Source organism: Canis lupus, chromosome 11 (genome assembly GCF_003254725.2).
Source record: "Canis lupus dingo isolate Sandy chromosome 11, ASM325472v2, whole genome shotgun sequence".
Taxonomy (NCBI): Eukaryota; Metazoa; Chordata; class Mammalia; order Carnivora; family Canidae; genus Canis; species Canis lupus.
The window spans coordinates 62,974,830-62,994,950 of NC_064253.1; the positions used below are offsets into that span (position 1 = coordinate 62,974,830).

General features: G+C 41.1%; 2 long non-coding RNA genes across 10 annotated transcripts in view; one reads left to right on the forward strand and one right to left on the reverse strand.

The window, feature by feature from the left end:
• Window positions 1-20,121, reverse strand: part of LOC112649986 (uncharacterized) — a 132,168-nt gene that overhangs the window by 82,905 nt on the left and 29,142 nt on the right. Inside the window, exon 4 of one of the 9 annotated variants that reach the window (XR_004803606.2) lies at window positions 334-352. The exons of 7 other annotated variants lie outside the window; for them this stretch is intronic. This is a non-coding gene — a long non-coding RNA (uncharacterized LOC112649986). Of the gene's footprint in view, window positions 1-333; window positions 353-18,836; window positions 18,856-20,121 lie in introns of those variants that run through there. One more of the 9 variants, XR_004803604.2, reaches the window with a different exon arrangement.
• LOC118350236 (uncharacterized) overlaps window positions 1-20,121 on the forward strand; it is a 40,593-nt gene that overhangs the window by 10,058 nt on the left and 10,414 nt on the right. The gene's annotated exons all lie outside the window — the stretch shown is intronic.

The window sequence follows — 20,121 nt, forward strand, 5'->3', positions numbered from 1 at the left end:
TATCTATATATCTATATCTATATATGTGGAATCTTTATCTAATAATTATTAATATTAAGAATAATTCTATATATATGGAATCTTTATCTAATAATTAGAGTGCCAATCTTGAGTTATAACTCTTGCCTGGCTCTGGAAATCCAAACTCAGTGATAATAGCTACTTCTTATTAAGTGCTTGTTCTGTGCCAGAGAAGGTTCTAGGAGCTTCCCTCAGTCCTCCAATTGTAGTAAGATGCAGAAACTGAGGCCCACACAGGCTAAGTAACTTGTCAATGGTGTTGTCAAGTCTTCAGCTCAGGATGTCAAAGTCTAGTTACGTTTTGTTTTTTTTCCCTGTAGTACCATACTGCCTGTGAATAAAAAACAATCTTTGACATCAGAAAGTTCTAGAGGGAACATGCTTGGTAATTAAATAACATTCCCTCCTACCATCTGAACAAGGTGGTGGGAGCAGAGAAAATATAGAACTTCTCTCCTATGCCAGAGGATGAGAGCCAGTAACATCCCCAGAGACCACCTGATTTGACTCCCCCATTGTGAACGTGGGGAAACTGAGTCACTGAGCGGGACAAGGCCTCCACAGAGCTTCAATCATGAGTAGGGAGAAGAGCTTGGATTGGAGTGGCCTCCTGTGGCCCAAACCCACACAACCTCTCCTCCCTGCTTCTTCCTACTGCCAGGGCCCCGGGGAAAGGGAAGAGCTGGGATTAGGGCTGCCAGAGTTAGCAAAAACCAAAATAGGGTACCCAGTTCGATTTGGATTTCAAATAAACACAAATATGTCTTCATACATGTAATTTACAAGCAATATTTGGGACACACTTTTACATATATATATATATCATGTTTAGTTGGGTCTCCTGTGTTTTACTTGGCATCTGTGGTTGGGATGGATCCCTGAGCAGTCAGAGTTTTGGGAAGGGGCAGGTTGGGGGTGAGCAGCACCCACCCATTGATTGATTTCCAGTTGATTATGTGAAATTCAGAGAAGTGGTCCAAGGAGCCAGGGCAGGAGGAAAACAAGGGAGAGGTCTGGATGATACACAACTAGAATCCATAGGTTCCAACAAGCTAGAAGGTCCATACTCACAAAAGCCCTCCAGAGGGAGGAAGGGACATGGAAAGATTGGCCAATGTAGCAACAGGAGCATGAAGGAGGCAGCCAGAGGGACTTGGGTGAAGGGCTTCCAGAGAAGGGACAGAGCTCAGAAGAAGCAGAGCTCTTCCAAGAAGGGGTGGTCAACAGGTTAGGGTAGTGGTGGTGGAGGCATCCCAGTCAGAAAAAAAAATCAGTTCAACAACACCTGAACTTTTTGTGCCCTATGCTACCTTTCTCAGTGTCTGGTAGCTCACTCCCATGGAAAAAAAAAAAAAAAATTCAAGATTTGACTTAAGAATTTCCAGCCACAGGGCACCTGGGTGGCTCAGTGGTTGAGCGTCTGCCTTGGGCTCAGGTGGTGATCCTGGGGTCTGGGATTGAGTCCCGCATTGGACTCCCCACAGGGAGTCTGTGCTCCCTCTGCCTGTGTCTCTCTGCCTCGCTCTCTGTGTCTCTCATGAATAAATAAATAAAATCTTAAAAAAAAAAAGAATTTCTAGTCACAATACCACCACTTCCCAACTGTGTGACCTGGACGTGCTAACAGAGTGCTTCTGAGCTGTTTTCTTTATCAAGTGGGTTCCACAGAGCTGTTGTTCAAATCAGATGAGAAAAGGAGGCTACAACTTGATCGAGAGTGCTGGTCTGAATGCTAGCTCTTACTGGAGCGAATGCTCACTCAGTGTCTGCTGAATGAATCTTGGTTTTGTATTTCCTCGCTCTCCCCTTCTTAAACACGTCAGGATCTTAAAGCAAAACCCATATGTGAATTGAGTCCTCTGCTGCTTTATTACTCCTTGCTCTTCCAGTTCGAGAAGAGGATAATTGAATGATTTGCAGCTCTGAAGGGGCCCCTGGGTCCCTGGTTTCTGTCGTCATTTTAGGGAGTTGCTTTGGTTCTCAGCAGCACCCTGGGCACTATTAAATAATTTGCTGGGGCAGCAGTTTGTAGGAAATGGTCCCTTGGTGCATAAAAGTTTTGAGAAGGAGGTCAAATGAGGATTATTGGTGTTAAAAAGCAATTATGTTTCAAAACAGAGGTGGGGGCTGAGACAATGGGAGGGGTGGGGGGAAGGCAGGCAGGAAGGAAAGGTGTACAGTGGAGAAGAGATAGGCCGTGCTAGCATCTGGCTACTGTCTGCCTGGAGGCTGGTGTATGTGGGGACCGAAGCAAATGCTTTAAGCTCCCTGAACCATTTTCCTGACATGAAAAAGAGGAGCCTCTATTTACAGATGGGTTGAGCTGGATAATTACTAAAGAACATCGGCCATTTTACTAATATTTATGTAATGCCTATGGGATGCCTGGTACATTCTGACCTATCATCCTACTTGAATCTCAAATGACTCTAAAGTGGGCAAGATAGTGATTACAGTCCATGTTTCATACTGAGATGCCAGGAGATCCATGATTTTCCCATTATCCACAGGCCAGTAAAAGGCATGGCTGTTATGGGACTAATTCCTCTTCTCTGTGACCCTGGGATCCAGAGAGCACCTGCTGCAGGGTAGGTCTCGTGGTCTGGGCTGAGAGAGTGACATCAGACAAACAAATCTGGTCCCTGTCTTCATGGAACCAACTGTGTACTAGAGAAGAAAGACATTACATAAACAAGCATGCAACTAAGTATGTAATTACACAGCATGCTAAAGGAGACCATGAAATAAAATCATGAAGTCTCCTGGAGAGTAAAACAGAAGGGAGATAACTGAAAGGGAAAGAATGCAGGAGAAGGCCTTTCTGCTGAAGGAAAGTATGAGCTGAGATTTGAAGTATGAGCAGAATTGAGCCAAACCCAGAATGAGGCATTCCAGGCAGAGAGAAGAGCATATTTGAAAGCTCTAAGGCATAAAACTGTAAGGATCTTATTATGGTCCAAATGCTTTCTTTCTTTCTTTCTTTGAACATGTCTTTTTTCAATGAGGGAGGAACATGAAATTACTTGCAGAGTTAAATGAGGGTAGCTCAGTGGTCCTTAACCCAGGCTTCTTCTAAGAGTCACTGGGGGAGGTGTGAACAAGTACCAGTACCCACATCACAAAACAGAGATCATGATGGCTGGTCTGAAGTGAGCTCTGGACAAAAGAATTTTTAAATAGCTCCCCAGGTGATTCTAATGTACAACTAAGGCCAAGAACCCCTGGGCCTCTTAGAATAGGATGAACTTTCTAGAACAGGATGAGGTGTTTCACTTGCCTCCTAATGGATGGGCATTGAACATTGTTAAACAGGAAGCAGGGCAACATCAGAGGTGCATTTTTAGGTGACCACTTGGATGCTGTATGGAGCTCTGAAGTAGGGAGATGACTGAGCAGACTTTCAATAGGTCAGGTAAGATAGGTGGAAGCTGGGTCTGGGGTGTGAGCAGTGGAGGTGGAGAAGAACAGAAGGAGTCAGATATACGGGGGAAACAGAATCAGTGGGCAGCATATTTGTAGGGCTCTGCAAGCTGTGATTTCCAAGACTGGTATTTCCCGGATAATCATCTGGATGAATGGAGGTACCATATACTGAAGTCAAGAAAATGGGAACAGAAGCAGGGCTGGCATGGTTTTGGATCCGTTAGGGATGAGACATCCAAGCTGAGCTGCCAGAGAGGCAATTTAATGTACACTTCCAGAGCTCCAAAGAGGTCTGGGCTGGAGATGAAATTTCAGAGTTGTCAGTGGGTAAATGACCTTCAAAGAGACAAGTACCTGAACAAGATTGTGTAGGGATCCCAAGAAGAATGAGAACAGGGCAGAGGATCCTGAGTCCTGAGTATCTCCAGAAGTTAAGGGGTAGAAAGATTGAGAGATGCTGACTGAAGGACTAAGAAAGGAGGGAGGGGGAAAATCCTATAAGGATGCAGTGCAACTGCAGACAAAGGACAAAGTGTTTGGGGACAGGGCAACGATGAGAGTAGTCATGGAATGCCGCTGGGCTGGCAAATCGGATGGAAGGCTCACACAGTCCACTGGGCACAGCAGCATGGAGGCTTCCCACGACTTATAGAGGAGCAGCTTTGGTTAAGTGATGGGGACAGAAGCCAGCATGCAGTGGTCTAGAGAGTGAATGGGTACCCTGGGACCCAGTGGTGCCACTCGTTGTGTTAGAAGATAAACTGAGTCAAGCTAAAAATATATATTTGAGTGACAATCTGTTTGAGTCAGGCAACACCAAACCTTAAGGGGTGAGGAGCACTCTACAGACAGGAGCTGGATAAAGACTTCGACGGAGAAGATGCAGAGGCAAAGCCAGGCAATCCTCTGATTGGCTGGAGCTTAAGGGTTTGCCATATTTGGAAAAGTGGAGTTGGCTGATGGTGATTGGTTGTCCTTTGGTTTTGATTTCTTAAACTCGAGTCAATTTACAGGCTCGGCTGTGGTTTTCTTACGTAGGCTACCAACGCTTTGAAACAGCCTCAGTCTAACGACCTCCTTATTTAATTAATTCAACAATTGTCTGCGGAAGACACTTGTGTGTGAAAACAAGGAGTTCCATGGAAGCCTGTTTATTGAAGCAGTGTTTGCATTTGCAGAAACAAAACAAAAACAACTTAACTACCTATCTAGGGCCAAATGGAAAATTAAAGCAAGACAAGGAAGGCAGCTATAGGGTTCAGTGGTCGAGGGTAAAGACCCTGGAGCCAGACTGTCCGGTTCACATCTCCCATTTTCTACTTATTTGCAGTGTGATCACAGGCAAGTTACTGAAACTCTTTGTGTTTTAATTTTCTCATCTGGAAAAGAGGACTAATAGTAGACCATCTACCTCGTAGGAGTGTCTGAGGACTAAAGTAAGTTAAAATGTATAAAAATAAGTTCAAATGAACAACTCAAATAAATAAATCAATACCATTTTGTAACTTAAAGGGTCTCAAAATAATTTTCACCACCCCAGTTTACAGAGAAGGAAGAGGTGGCCCAGGGAGGGAAAAGTGGCTCATCTGCCTCAGCCATGAGCCTGACCCCTAGATGTTTCTGGTACCAAGCTCCTTCACCATGCCTCTCTGCCCCACACTGAAGACTCAGGTCTCATGATTCTTTTTTTTTATTATTTATTTATTTTTAATTTTGTAAATTTATTTTTTATTGGTGTTCAATTTGCCTACATATAGAATAACACACAGTGCTCATCCCGTCAAGTGCCCACCTCAGTGCCCATCACCCAGTCACCCCCACCCCCCGCCCACCTCCCCTTCCACCACCCCTAGTTCCTTTCCCAGAGTTAGGAGTCTTTCATGTTCTGTCTCCCTTTCTGAAATTTCCCACTCATTTTTTCTCCTTTCCCCTTTATTCCCTTTCACTATTTTTATATTCCCCAAATGAATGAGACCATATAATGTTTGTCCTTCTCTGATTGACTTATTTCACTCATGATTCTTGTTCAATGCCTTGATAAGGCAAAATGCTTGGGAGGCAACACAAATATCACTTTTTAAAAATATATTTAAAAACACAAGCTCGCATCAAACAACACAAATAAATATAAAATGACATTCATAAGTCCTAGAACTCATTGATGAAATAAAAGAGTTAAATTAGAAAAAAAAAATAATGTCTTGGCCTGGAGATGTGAAGTTGTTGCCCTTTGTGGCTATTTAAGGTTGAGAGCCTTTGCTTTGGTGACCTCTTTGCTTGCTTTTTTTTTTTTTTTTTTTGTTAAAATATAAAGTAATCTGCATTCAGCCTAAATTTAATCCAGCCTTGTTTCCTTCTTCAGCCTCCTTCCATATTCCTGAGGCTTACTCTGCTCCCTGGTTCTCTCTTCAACCCCAGAACCTGGGAGTGCCTGTCCAGGACCCAGAAGCTTCCCACCCATTCTCTCTGCCTCATATGCTGCCCTTCAGCCCACCCTCCACACTTATACCAGTCACACTGTTCCTTGTCCCTCAGAAGGAAGTCCTCAACATAGCGGGCGAGACTGCTCTGTGACTTGGGGGCTCCCACCTCACCTGTGGCTGTGACTCTCTTCACTTCCATCACAATTCCTCCCCTGAGCTCTCTCTCACCTCCCTACCTTTGCCCAGACTTCTCTCCCTTTCCCCTCTCTTCATCTGCATAGCTCCTGCTTATCCTACAGGATTCTAGTCCTGTCTCCCACCCCCAAGAAGCCCACCTTGGAATGCTTACCTACCCCTTCCCCACTCTGCCATGGGTTGGCCACCCTTATGGGCTCCCATAGCAGCATCCTGAGTTTGAGGCTACCTTTTGCACTCATCACAACCAGCTACTGGTGTTTGGTTGGTCTCTCTTTCTTTCCCTCTCTCTCTCCACTAACCTAGGAACTCCCCTAAGGCAGAGACCCATTCTCAATCCTGTCAAAGTCCCTAGCAGGTCTGGAAAGTGCTACATGAAGACATGATAGATGTGCAGGATGGAATTCTTCAGGGTCTTGAATTTGCTTTGTAGCTGGGAATAGACACAGAAGAACTCATGGCTTCCTGTTTTTCCAACATTTCTAATTGTACACAGTGAGGCACTGCGCATATACTTGCTAGATGTTTTTGAGGTACTAAGAAACTTGTTTTGTCTGTAACTTAGAGCTCTGATGAAAAAAAATCTGTGTTTATGTTTCTCAAGTAAGATAATTAGTTAGAAAGGCTTCACATTGTATAATGCCATAGATACTATGCTGCTCACTAGTTACAAAAATAATTGAGTATGCCTCATAAAAATGACTTAATTTCACAAATGAGTTGTGCTCAAGTAAATATTTACTTCTAAATGCAATTTTGTTGAAAAACCTCTCAGAGCACTTTCATTAAGCTCACATGATGCATAGGCTGTGCAGTTATTAAATCATTATTCAGAGGGATGATAATTTTCAAATAAAGAGAAACATGTTTTCAATGCATCAAACATTTATTTAGGGCTGCTTACGTGCCAAGTCTTGAGGTGACCACAATCCCCTTGATTTCTCCCACTGGACATTTTCTCTCTCTCTCTCTCTTTCTCTCTCTCTCTCTCTCTCTCACACACACACACACACACACACACACACACACACTTCATTGGCAAGTCCAAAACAGAACACAATCTCTTACTTTCTCTCCATCCCACCGCTCCAGCTCTGGCCAATGCCCAGTGGACTTCAACATCTCCTATTTCAGCTCATCATCTTTCTTTCTTTCTTCTTTTTTTTTTTCTTCCAAAACAATTGGAAAACATTTATTATACTGAAATGTATACATCTTACTATTAAAAAAAAAAGTAGCAAATCTGCTGGTGCCATAATTTAACCTGTCTTTCTTTCTTCTTTTAAAATATTATTCATTTATTCATGAGAGACACAGAGAGAGAGCCAGAGACATAGGCAGAGGGAGAAGCAGGCTCCCTGTGGGGAGCCTGATGTTGGGGCTCAATCCCAGGACTCTGGGATCACACTCTGAGCCAAAGGCAGACACTCAACCACTGAGCCACCCAGGCGTCCCTCAACTCATCATCTTTCAATCCATTTTCTGCACAGCGGCCGAGCAACCTTTGTAAAATTTAAGCCATACTATCATACTTGTCTAATGCCTTCCAAGGACTCCCCAAATTACTTAGAATAAACTCCAGACTCCTTATGTGGACAACAAAGCCCCATATGACCCAGTCACTGTCCCCTTCTGATATACCACTGTCCCCAAAATCTCTATGCCTCAACTGAGCTGGGCAGTTCTCTTTTCTCCACCTTGATCACCCAAGTGGGTTCAGTTCTCATCTGAGCAATTTTGCAATCACTGTTCCTTGTCCCTAGAATGTTCTCTCCCCAGACCTTTGCATAGCTGACACTTCATCATTCAGCCCTCAGCCAGAACCACTTCCTCTGAGAGAGCTTTCCTTCTTTCCTTCCTTCTACTATGTAACTCTGTTTTATTTTCTTCACGACACCTCCCTCTCACTGAACTTAGCTTGCTTCTTTGTCTATTTTTGATTGTTTGCCTCCTCTCCCCAGCCCCTCTGAATAAATATCTCCATGTGAATATGGATCCAGTTTGACTTGTTCACAGCAGTATCCCAGGGCTTAGGATGGTTTCTAATCCAGTGTACCTGTTCAATGACATTTGTCGAATAAAAAAAACTAAGACATGACCATTTGTAAGCCATTTTCTTTTCTCCCCCAGCTGTCATAGGAAATTCTGTATTATTATTATTATTATTATTATTATTATTATTATTTTAAAATATTTTATTTATTTATTCATAAGAGACAGAGAGAGGCAGAGATACAAGCAGAGGAAGAAGAAGGCTCCCTGTGAGGAGCCCGATGCAGGACTCAATCACGGACCCTGGGATCATGACCTGAGCCAAAGGCAGATGCTTAACCACTGAGCCACCCAGGTGCCCCATGGGTAGTCTGCATAATTATTGATAACCAGTGTATATTCCTGACACTTTTGATAATGATACATAAAAATAGAACATTTCTGGCAAATAAAAAAGAAAATGAAGATTTTCTGAGCTAAAAAAGGACCTCTGAGTGTGGAAAATGTTTCCCCAAGGGTAGGTCCACAAAGGTCTCTTTTTTTCTAAGACATTTCCTATAAGTATACAGCGACTACGTGGTGGTTGCATTTTAATAATGCATTAAAAGATCATTTCCATCATTTTTAGTCTTAATTTTCAGAGCATAAGAATTAATAATTTGATTTAAACATTATTACTTCCTTGCCTTCTGATGAAGGTCTTAGCATTTCCAATAGGCCAAAGGCAAACATAAAGCAGGAAGAAGAAAGGCCTTCCTTCCTAGATTACCAACCACCTGCCACTGGAAGAAGACCTAGAGGAGTCGAGTCCACTCATTACATTCCTAAGTATTCACATAGATTGTGATACAAATAAATTAACTTTGAGCTGACAGAAGAAGAAGAAGGAAAAAAAAAGGCATGACCTCTGCCTGAAAGATCATTGATTTGTAGAATTAAATAGAAAACAGGGCAATCTGAGACAAGTGCTATCATGGGAGTGAAGAGGTTCTAGACCCTTTCCCTCCTCACCCTTTGATTATAATGAGAGTGTCCCAAAGACTTCTGCTTCCCTTCCAGTTCCTTCTCTGCAAGGCAGTGAGTGCTCTGTCCTCTACTCACAGCCTCCAGAATAGTATGAATTCATTAGCATCCATACAAGGCAGCTCAAGTTTTGGTCAAGCTGAGCTCTGTCGCTTTACTTCTGGACCCCTCTCTCTCTCCACGTGTCTTTCAATCCTCTGAAACCAAAACCCTTGTAGATGCCAATCAAGCTAGCTTGGCATTTCCTACGTGTTAGGAATATCCTGTTCCCTCCACCTCCATTCGATTCCACTCTCCATTTCTTAGCCTGGCTGATACCTCCTCATTGCTAAAGGTTCACTCGAGACGATTTCTGATCTAGAAGAGCTATATGCTCCCCTTCACCTTTACTCTCTACCACAGGCTAGGTGGTGCCTCCTCTTTGTTCCTATCGTTTTTCATGCTCGGATCCATCCTGGGACTTAGCTCACCTGACCGACCGGAGATTTATGACCAAATGTCACTCCAGAGAAGGAGCAAGCACATTGTACTCAGATACAGCATGATGGGGAGAGCTCCTGGAGCTACTGTGTAGACTGCATTTAGCCAGCTTCTTCTGGAGAAGCAGTGATGGCTGAACAGGATGGCCAGAGAAAGATGGAGGAGTGGGCAATGAAAGGATGGCTCAGAAATGGAACTTCTGGCTTTAGTTTGCTCTTTGAATGTTTCTCTGTTAGGTGGCACACTTTCTATTTAATTAAAAAAATTATCTTTTTAAATTTTAATTCCAACTAACAAACCATCTTGTTAGTTTCAGGTGCACGATATAGTGATTCAGCAATTCTCTACATGACTCTGCTCATTGTGAAAAGTGTTCTCTTCATCTCCTTCATCTATTTCACCCATCCCTCCACCCGCCTCCCCTCAGGTGACCATCAGTTTGTTCTCTATAGCTAAGAGTCTGTTCTTGGTTTGTCTCTCTCTCTCTCTCTCTCTTTTTTCCTTTGCTCATTTGTTTTGTTTCTTAAATTCCATATATGAGTGAGGTCACATGGCATTTGTCTTTCCCTGACTGACTTATTTCGCTTACCATTATACTCTCCAGATACCTTCCTGTTGTTCCAAATGGTAAGACTTCATTTTTATGGCTGAGTAATATCCCATTGTGTGTGTGTGTGTGTATGATATATATGATATATATCATATATATCATATCATATATATGATATATATGAAATATATGTATACATGAAATCCTGTTTTATATATATAAAATCCTGTTTTTTATATCACTATATCACTCATATATATGATATATATGAAGTATATATATATATACACACACATGAAATCCTGTTTATATATATATATAGATAGATAGATAGATAGATATAATCCTGTTTTTTTTATATCACTTCTTTATCCATTCACCTATCCATGGATGCTTGGGTTGCTTCCATAGTTTGGCTATTGTAGATAAAGCTGCAATAAACATAGGGGTGCATATATCCTTTCAAATCAGTGTTTTTGTATTCTTTGGGTAAATACTCAGTAGTACAATTATGGATCGTGGGATAGTTCTATTTTTTTAAAGATTTATTTATTTGAGAGAGAGAGAGAGAGAGAGAGAGCACATGAGCAGGGGAAGGGGGCAGAGAGAAAGGGAGAGAAAGAATCCTCAAGCAGATTCCCAGCTGAGCACAGAACCCGATGCCTGACTGGATCTCAGGACCCTGAGATCATAACCTAAGCCGAAGTCAAGAGCTGGCTGGCCACTTAACTGACTGAGCCACCCAGATGTCCCAGATAGTCCTATTTTTAATCTTTTGAGGAACCTCCATCCTGTTTGCACAGTGGCTGCACCAGCTTGCATTCCCACCAACAGGATATAAGGGTTCCTCTTTCTCCATCCTCGCCAACATTTGTTGTTTCCTATGAACAGGACACTGTTCTTAATGCAGCAGACCTCACAGAAGAAAAGAAACAGAAACCATCTATGTGTCTCTTTTCTCTCACCCAATCTCCTTTTGAAGCAGTGGTAAAAGAAACTCTTCTGCAGGTGGCTAGGGTGCTTTGAGTATGTCCTCCAGGTTATACTTGGTTTCCAGTGCTGAAACCAAACTGGTATTAGCGCTCTGCCTCCAACAGCTGCACCAATTAGAGCCAGCCCTCTCTGAAGGTAGGTCTGTTTTTTACACAGCTCTACACATGCCACCTGCCTCCCCACACATTCTACATATGTATACATGCACTTTCAGGTTGTATAATAAATCATTCCTTCATTTATTCCCTCAATATGCATTTACTGAGACATACTGGGTTACTGAGGATACAAAGCTGAGTAAGTCATAGAGTAATATTAACTATGCAGTTTTTCCATTTTGAAGAATCTTGGAGGTTTTTCATTATTGTTTGGTTTTGTTTTGTTTCCATCACCTCGAATGGCTAATGGACTTGAGCTCCTAACTATCTACAGCTCTTAATTTCTTAACTAGGGGTGTTCTTTGGGGCATTTCATAATGAGGTCCCTCACTTATTCCCAGAGATGATTTAGTTTTACTTTTTCCAAATTGCTTTGTCAGGGCGATAACGAATCTTCCATCCTTCATGTAAATATCAGACTCTGGAAAAGCTTTCTCTGCCCTTGCCCTTCTCAGTATTAATTATTAGCAATTTCCTCTTCAGTGCCCCCATAAGCATGCTGACATTGCATTTCTCTCACTTGATTGAGATGCATTTGGTTCCATGACAGCTGTGAAATTTAATTTCCCTCTGAGCTCCAGAGCATTGCCCAGGGCCTGGTATGCAGTGGATGCTCAGCTAGTGTGGTCCTGAATAAATCTAACCAGGCACAGATATATCTGCTCTGCTCTATTGAAGTCATTGTCTCATTCAAAAGAGCACTTCTGTTAGTCTGGAGGACAGACGTGTCATGCCAGCCTGTTAATCACCCCAAATAGTGGAATGGCTCTGCCTTGCTGTAATGGCCTTGTGGAGATGTATGACCTAGCAGCTCTTGATGTGTTGAGCTCCACTCTTAGTCACCATGGGAAGGACCCAAAATGAGCCCCAGATCTGAGTGAATGGGAGGACGTTAATGAGTGGCCTGGATGAATTAGACAGGCCTGGTTTGCTTCATATTGTGCCTCATCCAGTTTCCATGCATCTTAGAAAAATAAGGACAAATATTTAGGCAACGTTGCAAGCCAAATAAAACAAAAATGTTTTGTGATGTATGTGTGGGTCACTAAAGGAGCATATAGAATGCATACCAAATGCCCGCCTAGGGAATTGTTGAAGGGAGAAGCTAGATGTCTTGGAGGATTTGGCAGGAAGGCTGCTGAGAACTGTGTGCAGCCCATCAGAGCATCACAATTCCGTTTCGGGGCTTATGTAACACAGTGGAAATGAGGCCCTTGGCTTCCTCGCAGAGGAGAACAGCAAGGCTGACAGGCATGAGTATGGATCACTTTGGCACTACTTATCATTCCTGCCACTACTTACTGCTTCTAATAAAATCCACAGCCTGGCAGTTTGTTCGCTACCTCACAAAGGAGGTCTCACCAGAGAAGAGCAGTACGTGTCCAATCTAATAATATTTCGTTATCTTTAACATGGTAAATGTTAGGGACCTGAAATGCATCAGAGAAGAAACAGCTTAATTAGACACATATTTCTCCATCAATTCATTGTTTATTCAATGTGGGTCACTCACAGACAGGGGGAGGGGAGTCTAAAAGGCAACCAAACAAAGAAGATCCTCATTCTCCTCCTCCTCACCCATTCTGTTGTGCTTTAATGGAAGCCGTAAGTGAAACAGATGGGAAGCTAGAAGTATATCTTCTTGTCTGCAAGGACGTACCCTGAGGTGTGTTCAGTAGTGTCTTTGAGCACTAAGCATGTGACAATTTATTCTCTCTCTTAACCACTATTCTTCCAAGGTATTTTTAACTGTGAAATATGATGTATGTACACAGAGGAGCTTAAACCTATAGACATAGAGTTTACAAAATGTTGTTGAAAACCCATTTACCACCACCCATGTGTGGAGATGGTCACCAGCACCCAAGAAGATGCCCTTCCTAATCCTGATGCCCAACTCCTCCCATCTGCCATGGTCCCCACCCTCCTAATCCTCAGGGTAATAATTTTGTTTATCTTCACTGTTTAACCATTTTTCTATCCCTCCTGAAACAATATACTCTTCATCTGCGTTAAAACTTCATATAAACAGACTTCTTATTGTGTGTATTTTGAGTACGATTTCTTTTATCCTACATTATTTTTCAGATTCATCCATGGTGTTGTATGTATCTGTAGATTCTTTTTTATTGCTATATAATACCCATCATGTAACTACTCTGTGACATTTTGATCCATTCTACTGGTTGACAACTATTTACATTGCTTCCAATTTTTGGCTGTTTGGATCAATGCTAATATAAATATCTGTGTTGGAATTTCCTAGTACATATGTGTACACATTTATGGTATCTGCTTAGGGTAGAGATTTCTGGCAAAATGGTTATTCGTATCTTCAACTTTGATAGAAATGGAAAAATGTTTTAATACAACAAATATCATAGTATCTTTACTAATAAAAAGCATTTGATTTTAATGTGGGTAAATACACTGAGAAGTTCTCATGGACAGATGATTCAAGCTTATTTTGGGGATTTATCAGACACACACACACACACACACACACAAACACGAACACAAAGACATCAGAATGTCACTATGCCTATTTTACCAAGAAAACAGTGGATTTCCTTTACTGTGAATATTCTCTTAGCCCCTTATTCCAGGGGTTCAAATTGGGAATGGGAAATCATAAAATGGTAGATGTACACATATTTCTTACTTAACTGAGAATATATATTTTTTAGAATTAGGATGGTTTTCTTTCATACAATAGAAGATAACATTGGCCTTCTAGTACTCGTTCTATCCAAGGTTCTAGAAGAATAAATGAATTTAAAAACTTAATAAAAGAATTAAAAAACTTAATAGGTAGAAAATGTTTGGGAAAAGTGAGATAAGGACATGCGTTCTGAAGGAGAGGTAACAGAAACATGATCTTAGCACCCTGGTTTCAGAAAGGCCCTGGTGGGGAACAGCAGATAGACCTCATAGCAAGATTTTAAAAGAAATACATGCATTTATTTAACAAACATTGTATTGTGCTAATTACAGGCCAGACACACTCCTAGACCCATGAGTGGACTCTCAGGAGGGAATACGTTAGATGAATTTTCCAACAGGATGCAAAGCCTCATCATAGGGAGACCTCTTGTCTCTGGAAGTATGGGGCCTCAGAGAATGTTCTATGAGCTGTGTGGGGTGATTGATATACAGGGCATGCGAGCTGTTCTGCCCTAACTTTGTGGCCATGGGCAAGTTATTGAACATTTCTGGACCTTAGTTTTATGATCTGTAAAAAGGGAAAGGATAGTTAATAATAATACCTTCCTTATCAGAGCTGTGGGTATGGGAGTGGCTGCATGTTTTGCATGATGCTTGGCACATAATACATACTCAGGATATCAGCTGTTTTGTTTGCTATTGTGGTTATGCCAGATGACCTCGAAGGTAACTTCAGATGCTTATATTCTATATTTCCACACAAGTAATAAGCACAGCATAGACTGATGACTGATTGATTGATTTGACAAAGACCATCATCTACATTTTGGCTGCTGTATTTGTGAAGTGCAAGAACTTTGGCAAGTTATAATTTGTAACTTGTCTCTCATTTGTAAAAGAACAGTAATCATAGTCACCAAGTGATTGTCAGAGTGATCAATGGGTATGTAGTGTAAAAAGTATAGCATGTGCCTGGGGATCCAGTTGACCCTGGTGATGTCCTTGTTTCTAGGCAAGCTACTTATTTCCCCCAGAATTCTATTTGTTTTTGGTAAAATAAGGAGAATAATACCTGCCACAGTTTAATACAGGTAAAGACCCTGGGATGGGCATAATCTGTAGTGAGGCCTGAGCCCTATCTTCCCTCTCTGGGTTTCTGTTCACTTTTCTATAAAATGGAGAAAATGATGCCAGTCTTTTCTAACTCACAGGATTCTTGTATCAAATAAGATAATGGAAGTGAAATCACTTTTTAAAGTAAGAGGAGCATGACAATAATAATTTAAATTAGCAAGAACCTAAAGCAGATGACCAGGATTAATACTGCCTAGCTTTATTTGAAAAAAAAGCAAATATGAAAAAAAAAATGCTTTTAACATTCAAGATCCTTCCAAGTATCGTATTCATTTATTTATTCGATGACTCAATGAACATATGCTAATCAGAGTATTTTCCTAGTAGAATCGTCTTTTTAAATTATTCTGATCTAGTTCAAAAGATAATCTCATAGCAATAATCAGAGAAAGAGGGATACAAAAGTAAATAAAGGAAGAAATTGTGATTAAGGGAATAATAAGAGCATATAACAATAAAATGAAGTCAGAGGCAAGATTAATCCATGAAAACTAAGATATAAATCTATACTCTGATAAAGATAGGCTACATGTTTTACTCATAGGGGACAATGCAAAGAGAAAAGCAATTGGTTATTGAATGTTTTTCAAAGAGTCACCCATTGACTTTGCATCAGAATAACCAGGGATGCTTTATTTCCTTTTTCCGTCACTTGACCACCTGAAATTCCACACATGTTCACGTTGCTGTGAATATTTAACAGAAGCCCTAATGCCTTAATGCAGAGTTATCAAATCACCATGTTGTACTCCTGAAACTACTGTTAGCATTGTGTGTCAACTATAATTCAATAATTTTTTTAATTAAAAAAAAAAAAGCCCTAATGCCTATGTAAAGCTGCTCTGTTATTTGGAATTCAGGATACAAGGAATAATACCCATGGCACCCTTGGTAAAACCTTTGGAAAATAATTTGGCAAAAGTGGTAAAAAATGTTAACAATCAATATTTGAAATTCTTAATTTTTTTCCTAAAAAGTGATTCAATGAAAAGAAAAATAAAGACTAAGAAAATAAAGAGGATATTTGCAACTCTATGACTGGCTAAATTGAAAACAACCTGGTTGCACAAAAATAGAGAAATTCCTAGTTAAAACATAGAATACCTTTTCCATTGATTACTCTGGAGACAAAAAATAATAATCATGACTTTACCAAATTGGCTCAGTTTCTTCACTGAAACTTGGAGAGTGAAATTTAAAATGACTGCATTGATGTAAAATATATAAAGTGAAGACTAGAAAATAAAACTCAAAATAGTATGATATTTTATTATGGATGTATCATAAATGATTTGGTTTCGCATTTTTTAAATTGTCTTTTATTTTGCTTGGGTTTTGGCTGTGTGTGTGCTTTTCATTCAAGCCTAGGCCAATTTGTTATCTCCATTAATGCGCATTATTAGAAAATGAAGAATCAAGCTTTAATTATTTCTACTCTTCCATTTCTGGGCAAGGTTAGGGTGGAAATAAGCAGTGAGGTGAATAGGCAAAGCTTATAACATCACTGAGAGAATCAAGAAAGACCATGGAAATATAAATTCTATGCACAACCCTCAACATCTCTTGGCTTTTTGGTGTGTGTGTGTGTATATGTGTGTGTGTGTTTAAGCATGCTTTTCTTGGCAGCTGCATTTATCAGCATATGTGAAAATATTATCCAGGGTGCATTCTGTATTTTCAGATATGTGACATGATAACATCCCTTAAAGAAAGGGATTTGGTGGTGAACATCCATCAGTTTTCACTCATGGGACTCCCTGAGGCAAGACCTTCTGTCCCATGTCAACATCCCCCCCCCCCCCCCCCGCCGCCTAGCGAAACTGGGAGATATAAGGAGAGATAGCATCTCAGCATCTTGTCATCATTGCCTTCCTCACCCCCGATCCACCAAACCTCCTTCCTCTTGTGCAGGCCAAAATGACAGGAGGAAAAATGTTGCGGCTATTGCCTTTTTTTTTTAAGAAATAATGTCAAAGATAAACAATATTTACAGATTTAACCCAAATGTTAGTCATAAAATGATCTTCCAATGCTTGGATGTGTAATAAGGCATCTAGCGCCAAGTTAATACTGTCAACAAAAAACCCATCCAACTTTCTAAACTGTCTTCATCTGAACTTGGGGCAGCTCTCAAGATACTATGAGGGATAATCCCATAAAACAAGTCAAAGGGTATATTTGCCTCGGTTTTGTACCATTAGATCCTAATTTTTCTCCCATTACAAGAGAGCATAGAGTTCTTTGAGGAATGATGAGGGGGGCAGGAAGGGAGGGGAGTCCCTTGTTCAGCTGTCCTTTCCAGAAAGAATAAAGCACTAGATCACTCTTTTCAGGACCAACCCTCTGCTTTTTAAAAGGCATGTGAAACTCTCTTTCTTTAGCCACTACAACATTGCACTTGATAGTCATGTTCCCTTCAATGACGGTGCAAAGAAAAGATACATAAACTGTGTTGTGAGACATAGTCACGAGAACCCTGGGTCTTATACTTCTGAATTTGGGGTAGACAGTGGGGTTTTTAGAAACTGAAAAGTTTTCTCAATGTTCTTGGGGGCGGTAGCCCAAGCTGAAGTGACAACCCTTTCCCTAAATAACTTACGCTTCTAACTTTCTTCTCCCCAAAGAAAATTGAATTGGCTCAATTTGCTGTCATTCAGCTTGGAATATCTCTATTGGTAAAAGTTTCCGCCTGGACATCTCTGAAGTAGCTGGCTTCCTCCAGCTGATCTGTCCAGTCAGCGGTGCCCAGGAGCAGAGTTGGTTTTTCTCCAAGCACACTGGGACAGTCATAGTGATTTATGTAAAAAAAAAAAAAAAAAAAAAAAAAAAAATTTCAATTTAATACTCTTTCATCCAAAACATATTGTGCATGTGGAATTTGGGGCTCTATAAACTCCTTAAATCCTCTTTATTATAGGGAGATGTTCTATAGGTCCAAAAGGGTGCTTGGAGGATGAGTTATATTGCATACCAATTCCAACCATACATGGGAGGCCTTCCTCTCCCCTTTGTTGCAGAGCTTGTAATACAAGAAGAGGACAAGGCTTGTTTTCCACTGGAATAGTGTGGGACAACTATAAAAGCTTCTTAAAGTAATTATAATAATTATGCTGACTCCTTTTTTTTTCAGTGCCCACTAGAATAAAACAATTTAGCTATGACAGTGCTGATATTTAAATGGGTTCCTCTACTTATTGTTGGTACTAAACTTAGGGATAGAGAGAATCTGAAAAGCCTTCCTGACCTTCCCGAAAGGTCTTCCTGACCTTCCCGAAATGTTTTTCACTGGTAGGTGGAAATGCACACTACTTTGCCTTTATTTCCTTATAGCACTTAGCACCCTCTTCAAAATGCAAATATTAGCCAAAGATATCCATAGAAGATGGTCAGTTGACAAAAGGATAGAACTTCTCTTTTCATACATCCTTACTGAAATTATCACAAGGTCATTTTTTAAAAACTAGGAAAAGGCTGTCTTTGTGCATCCTGGGGAACAATCCCTCTATTATAGGGACCTCTGCTAAACGGAACCAAAAAGTTAAGAGGAAGTCGAGGAGGCAGTTGTCAGTCCCATGTCTGAGAAAGTAAAGAAGCGGAAGAGATCCATGACAGCCCCCTGAAATTTCCAAGTGGAAAAAGGCAAGAAGAAGACACAGGATAAACAGGAAGCTCTGCATTCAGACACTTTTACGGTAATTATCATGGTTCTGACACAGAAACTTTGCCAGAAAGTTAGCAAAGGAACTGAGTTTTCCTCTACTCACCAGGCTCTGGTACTGGGCTACGGCACACTTTGTACCTGGACCAGAAATAAGATCGGATGCGAAACCAGATGCGGGAAGGTGACCCTTGGAACAATGATTTAAGCAAACATAGAGAACAGGCAAACAGGCTTATAGCTTCAGCTCTCCTCCTTCTCCCCTCCGACTACACTTTATCAGTCGACTGGAAATAAATATGGATATCCACTTACCTCCGGCCGATGATGCAGGGGACCAGGTGAACAGAGAAGGGAAGCTTATTTGCACGCCTGGTAATTTTTAATTGGAGGGATGGGGTGGGCAGGGGAGTTGGAGGAGAAGGAGAAAGCTAATTTTGCAAAAATGGTCTCAACCCTGGCAGAAGGCATAAATCAGCATAAAAGAAAGAAAGCTGCACAGAGACAGAAGGGAAGAGAAACTGTCAAGAGTGAATGACGCATGTTGCCTTCCCAACTCCATGTTCAGGTTGGTAGCTAGAAACCAGAGTGCAGAAGTTTTTACACCACAGAAATAGGCAAATTCAACAAATCAGGGCTTCCCCTCCTACCCTTTGGAGAACCTGCTATTAAATATTTCCCATGACTGGATTAAAAGCAAGCATTTAAAGGGAGGTCAGGCCTAAAACTTACTAAGCACCTTTGACACCCATGCAACCTTATGATATAGTTATTACCCAACTTTGCAGGATAAGTAGCTGGGAGTCAGAAGAAGTTAAATTATTTGCACAAGGTCCCACCCAGCTAGAAAGCGGCCGAACTTGGACTCAAACCCAGCTTTGTCTAGCTGACTCCAAAGCCCATGGTCTTTCCACCGTGTTATGCGGTTTTGCTAAAATCCAAAGTCCATGATTCTAGATGGCTCACTGACAGCACTTGCTTATCACATTAATTCTCCTTAGCATTTTTATTTCCCCCAGTGACATTCAGGCATCTGAGAGGCCACTGCAGCACTTCCAGCACATTCATCAGCCTTGCTCCCATGGCTCCAAAGTCAGCCTCCCCATTAAGATCCATCTTCAAAGAAACTGTCCCAGAGTCCAGCAAATTGGAGTTCAGTAACCACTCTGCATTTTCTGACATTGGGAAGATATATTACTACACTCGGGTGACTGTGATGTTTAGAACAGCTTTGGAAGAGTATTGTATCAATTATATTATCCCTTTGGGAGCCCTATTAACATTAAAATGTCTTATGAGACTAGCTAAAGACTTGAACAAAGAAAACCTCTCCTACAAAGGCTTCCTCATATTTTATAGTTGTTAAGGACCGGAAAAAAAAAAATCCACCTTGCCTCTCCCTTTGCA